Below are 6,000 nucleotides of genomic sequence, written 5' to 3'. Positions count from 1 at the left end.
ACCCCAACCCTTGACACCAATAAAAAAAAAATCCGTAACTTTACCCACCTGGGTCTTTGGGTCCAGTCAATAATAGTTATCAAAGGTACCAGGATTATAATTTAGTTCGCCAGACGCGCATTTCGTCTACACGAGACTCATCAGTGACGCTCATATCAAAATATTTATTAAGCCAAACAAGTAAAAAGTTGAAGAGCATTGAGGATTCAAAATTCCAAAAAGTTGTGCCAAATACGGCTAAGGTAATCTATGCCTGGGATAAGAAAATCCTTATTCTATCATTTGTTTCTAGTGTTGACAAAAGCTTTGCCGTAGGGACTTTTATTATGAATTAAAGTTTGGAGGTGGTTGGGTCACTCTTCCCCAACTTTTGACTTCAATAAAAAAAATCCGTAACTTTACCCACCTAAGTCTTTTGGTCCAGGCAACCTTAGGCAATTGCCTATCAATTGTACCTAACGTGGACTAAAGCTTTGCCGTAGGGACTTTTCTATGAATTAGAGTTGGGAGGTTGTAGGGTCACCTTACCTCAACTTTGGATTTCAAATTAAAAAAAAATCCGTAACTTTACCCACCTAGGTCTTTGGGTCCAGGCAACCTAAGGCAATTGCCTACAGCTATCATGTGTTTCTAGAGTGGACAAAAACTTTGCCGTAGGGACTTTTATTATGAATTAAAGTCTTGAGGTGGTTGAGGCCCTCTACTCCAACTTTCCGTTACTTTACCCACCTGGGTCTTTGGTTCCAGGCAAACTTAGACAACTGCCTATCAATTGTACCTAGTGTGGACAAAAGCTTTGCCAAAGGGACTTTTTTTTATGAATTAAAGATTAGAGGTGGTGGGGTCACCCTATCCCAGCTTTGGACTTTAATTAAAAAATTTCCGTAACCTTACACACTGGGGCCTTTGGGTCCAGGCAACCTTAGTTACGATTAATCAAAAGCTTGAAATCAATTCAAATATCGTTCTATTTCTGTGTACATAAATCACTATTCCTATCGAAATTTATTTAAAAGATTTACCAGTTTTCTCGACATATTTTGGAATATTTTTTTTTAAAGTAGTTAATAGAAATAAAACTGCATGTAGTTATTAGCTTTGACTTCAACTTGATAAATTATATGACAACAAAATGCTGTATTTGACGTTTTTGACCAATTTGTTTTATTTTATTTTATTTTCAAATCAGTTAAATTCACTGTTTATAAAGTAAATCATTCTTTTGCCCTGATAAATTGCAGTGATGACTACATATTTTAATAATGTATCAGGGATTCGTGGTATTGCAGGTACTGTGCGGCTTCATGCAAAAGTGATATCTGGGCATAAGGGAAGTACTGTTACATTTTTACCTCAGTCAAAACAAAATGAAGGTTTCTGTAATAATATCAATTGGATTTATATTTAAAAAACATGAGATTGATTTTTTGAAGACTGTAACCACCCCTCTTTTAAACGTTAAATCTGAAATTTCTAAAAATCGAGAGGGAGTTTACACCACTAGATATAAAAAAAATCGACAAATTTTTATGGGAAATTGAGAAAGCATGGTGTAGTTATTGTACGGCGTGTTGACGACAGATAGATGGTCATACAACGGCATACCATAATTTGTCCCGTCTACATCACAGTCGTATAAAAAAGATAAAGCTGAAATTTTTAGTCATTGAAAGTTTTTGTGATATTTGGTTGAGAGTTAAAAAGTACTACTTTCAACGAAACTGTTTAAAATCATTACAGTAATCCTAAACAAAGATTTATCCACTGACCCTTGTAATTGAGGGGTGAACATGGAATGGTTCCCACTCCTTACCTTTTTTTAGGTGAAGCATAAATTATCCCTTTTTTACTACCCTCGTCTCCTGGTTCCCGCCTGACTCAATTCTCTCGGCGTACCTAACTCCCAATCATTCCCAGAATTGTGTCCACACAGTGGCATCTTGGGGGAGGAGGTTTCGTGGGTTGGAATCCCTCTTTTTTTGGACGACAAAAAAAGAGAGTGGCGCAATTAATACCTTTTCAAAACTGCAATTGGCGCAAATTGATTCTGACCGTTTTAATTACATGAACGTGTGCCGGTTGTGATTCACACCTTGTATTGGTATTTTGCTCTGTCACAAATTTAACTATAATCTTAACAAATAAAATATATAAGCATATATCAAATAATTAGTGGATTCACAAGCTACCAAATGACATAAAAGTAAACACCTATAGTCACCGTAAGACCTTCAACAATGAGCTACATAACACAACCAAAGTACATGTTTTTTTTAGTATCCTATTAGTATGTCCATTCAAAATTAAAAAAAAAAATTTGATGTAATCCCAATGAGACAAATCACCAAATGACATCGAACATGAAAATTTTAAAACAACCACATTTTTTGTCTATTCTTTTATTTTCGTTTGAAAAAAAAAATATTAGCGGAATTTCAGACTCAGTCAGATTTTTAATTCTCTGTTCAGGTCCAAGTTTTGACACCCCAACGATATTTTTCAAAAAATATTTTTTTATAATATCATTATGGCACTGGCTACGGTTACATGGAAAAAATGTAACAATAATAAAAATATTATTGTTACATTGGGGACTAAATGCCGGAATGCATGGTTGGATAAGGAACCGATTAATTACGAATGTAACAATAATTATTGAGGCTACGGTTACATTGCGTTATTGTTACATGAAAAACAGCAATGTTCGATGGGACTAGTAATATGTACTAAATAATAAAAGTTGAAGACATTATCTTATATTTACAATACATACAAGTATAACATACAATTTTTTGATTTTTTTATAGTACGTCCTCCATGGATTCTGAAATCGGACTTGGACATCTCTTAAACTGAGTTTTACTATGCGTAGTGTTGTGCGTTTGTTTTTTCTACATTGGCTAGAGGTATAGGGGAGGGTTGAGATCTCATAAACATGTCACGTTAACACCGCCGCAATTTTGCGCCTTTCTCAAGTCAGGAGCCTTTGCATGGCCTTTGTTAGTCTTGTATGATTTTTTAATGTTAGTTTCTTGTGTATAATTCGGAGTTTAGTATGTCGTCCATTATCACTGAACTAGTATACATATTTGTTAAGGGGCCAGCTGAAGGACGCCTCCGACGGGTGCGGGAGTTTCTCGCTACATTGAAGACCCATTGGTGACCTTCGGCTATTATTTAATAATAAATAATAAATATTAATTTATTATTTATTATTATAACAAGTATTATTTAGTAGACATGAATGAATCAAGCAACACAACTATATAGAAGATTTAAGCTTAATAAATCTAGCGTACATTGCTGTTTTTCATGTAACAATAACGCAATGTAACCGTAGCCTCAATAATTATTGTTACATTCGTAATTAATCGGTTCCTTACCCAACTTTGCATTCCGGCAATTAGTCTCCAATGTAACAATAATATTTTTATTATTGTTACATTTCCATGTAACCGTAGCCAGTGCCTATCATTATACTGAAATTTTAGTTTCATAAAATCTAAAGTTGAAAGATATCCATTGAATATTAAAAAGTAATTGAAGTTAGAATAAGTCCGAACACAGATTTTCAGGTCCGTGTAGGTCTTTTCATATCTGCGTTCAGGTCCAATTTTTGGCATCAAAAAAATGTTTTGTATTTTAAAACATTTAATTTTTAATGAAATATAGGTATTTACATTTAATAATATTCTAACTTGATAAAATTCCATTGAATAATAAAAAAGTTATTGCAGTTTGAATAATTTGAGTCGTATATCTATTCAGGTCTTTTCAGGTCCACTTTCAGGTCTTTAGTGTAACACTCATTTCTGAGATAACTTAAAGGCGGTGCTTCAATGTAAAAGGAGGTAGATACACGGTACAGTACATGCTTTTTTAGACTAGTGGTGATTGTTTCTTTCCCTGGGCTCAACGGTTCCCTGTGTTTCGCCATATTGGGTAACACGCTGTTGTGACAGTCAATTCTGTTTGTCTTAATCCACTCGAAAGATAATTTCTGGTAAATATAATTGTTTTAGGTTTAACTTAATCTGAGAGTGAATGAGAAAGGACAACTGTGACGGATTAAATCTCATTGTCTCGTATAATCGTTTTAAGAAACTTAAAAACCACATGTCAGAACATCAAAACTCAGGCATATCTGGCCCTAGTCCGTCCAAAACTGGAATATTCGTGTTCAGTGTGGGACCCTCACACAGTTGAACAAACCTCCAAAATCGAGATGGTCCAAAGGCGAGCTGCCAGATATGTCTGTAACAGATACCATAACATCAGTAGCCCGACAGATATGATAAACACCCTAAACTGGCCAACTCTACAGGAAAGATGAACACGCACAAGATTAATAATGTTCTACAAAATAATACATCAAATCGTAGCTATACCATCTGCTATTCTCATACCATCAGACAGTAGAAAACGGAAAAACCATAATTATACTTTTAGACACATTTCAACCAAAAAAGATACATATAAATATTCATTTTTTCCATATACCATAACTCAGTGGAACTTATTGCCAATGCAAACAGTCGCTGTCGCCACAGTCGACACTTTTAGAGAACAGCTCACACCAGCTGTTCTCCACAAATTCATCTAACTCATTATTAGCCTATGTCAGTCAGGGGTACTACTTGTACAAGTGTATTTTATTTACTTAAAGAAGTGAAAAAAAATATACACATATAAGTAAATAAATAATGTTTGAATAATCTCCCCTTAATTTTCTAAAAAAATTACTTGTATAAGTAAATTTTTCTTTCAATCCAACAAAAATCCTCAAGTTTCAAGATGTAAAATCATGCCTTTAAAAATTTTTCCCAGGTTTGCTCAAATTTTTTCATTAAAGTTCAATGTTTCATCTCATTAATTCATCAAAGAAACTGATTGAGCAAAGATCTTGTATATTTGCGCAAGGCCTTCAAAAATTGCTCCTTTGGGGCTTGTAAATGAGCAGTGTTAAGAAGATAACAAACAACTGGGACTTTTATTGTCCATGAAATTACACTTAAATGATTAGTAAAGACATCTGTAAAGGGTACACAATTTAAAATTCTATTAGAGCAAAGAAATCTTAAGAATTCAAGAAAAGAAGAAAGGATGATTTTTTTACTTGTACAAGTAAAAAATTCTAAATGCTTAAGGGACATAACTAAGCCATTTTTTTTTTACCTATACAAGTAAATAAAATTCACTTGTTTAAGTATCCTACAAATTTACTTATATGTGTATATTTTTTTTTACTTCTTCAAGTAAATAAAATACACTTGTACAAGTAGTACCCCTGACTGTATGTACATAGTTTTAATCACCTTTTATTTTCAAAAAGTTAAATTACGCACCTCAAATTTATTTCCAAATATTTTTGTTTTTGTCTTTTTAAATATATATATATAGGCCACGCTGAGCGCGCAAACAGTAAATAATCTTCAGATCATTGAAGGACTACTGAAAACATAAAGAAGAAGAAGAAGAATCCGTTAATTCTCGAAATACACATAGAACACAGGCACTTGTTTCTATCCATTGGAAGACCCACTATCAATGTAAATATACGTTGATAGTGGGTCTTCCAATGGATAGAAACAAGTGCCTGTGACATAGAAGTTTCTTCATAATATTAATATAAGTTCCAAATGGAACAGATCTCTGAGAAAGAAATATTTTGTAATATAATTTCCATTGCCATCGGAACAAATATTACAGTATTTGTTTCAAACAAAATAAATGTTATCGTGTAGTCATGACTCATCTGTTCTCAATAGTAATCAGTTGATAGCAGAAAACAGAAGTAGTTCGGGAAATCACACATGTTTTCTATTTGTCGGTATTTGAAGGACGGAACAAAAACTCGCTTCAAGCAAGCAGTAATTTTACAATTTCAAGTTTTCAGACATGTTATAATAGTAAAAATAATGTATTTCGATGTTGTCCTACTTTTCCTTATTCCCAAAACAACCCCAACTTCATCCCATAGGTTCATAAATAGCACGTTTT

At 33.5% G+C, this 6,000-nt stretch overlaps 1 protein-coding gene across 1 annotated transcript in view; it reads left to right on the top strand.

Moving 5' to 3' along the window:
* The first annotated feature begins 3,856 nt into the window (after positions 1–3,856).
* The window catches only part of LOC143059802 (obg-like ATPase 1), a 69,302-nt gene continuing 67,158 nt past the window's right edge, over positions 3,857–6,000 (top strand). The window contains exon 1 of the mRNA XM_076233365.1: positions 3,857–4,003. The gene's annotated coding sequence lies outside the window, so the exon portion shown is untranslated. The remainder of the gene's footprint in view (positions 4,004–6,000) is intronic.

Source organism: Mytilus galloprovincialis, chromosome 14 (assembly GCF_965363235.1).
Source record: "Mytilus galloprovincialis chromosome 14, xbMytGall1.hap1.1, whole genome shotgun sequence".
In the NCBI taxonomy this organism is placed as follows: domain Eukaryota; kingdom Metazoa; phylum Mollusca; class Bivalvia; order Mytilida; family Mytilidae; genus Mytilus; species Mytilus galloprovincialis.
This window is presented reverse-complemented; position numbering and strand designations above follow the sequence as displayed.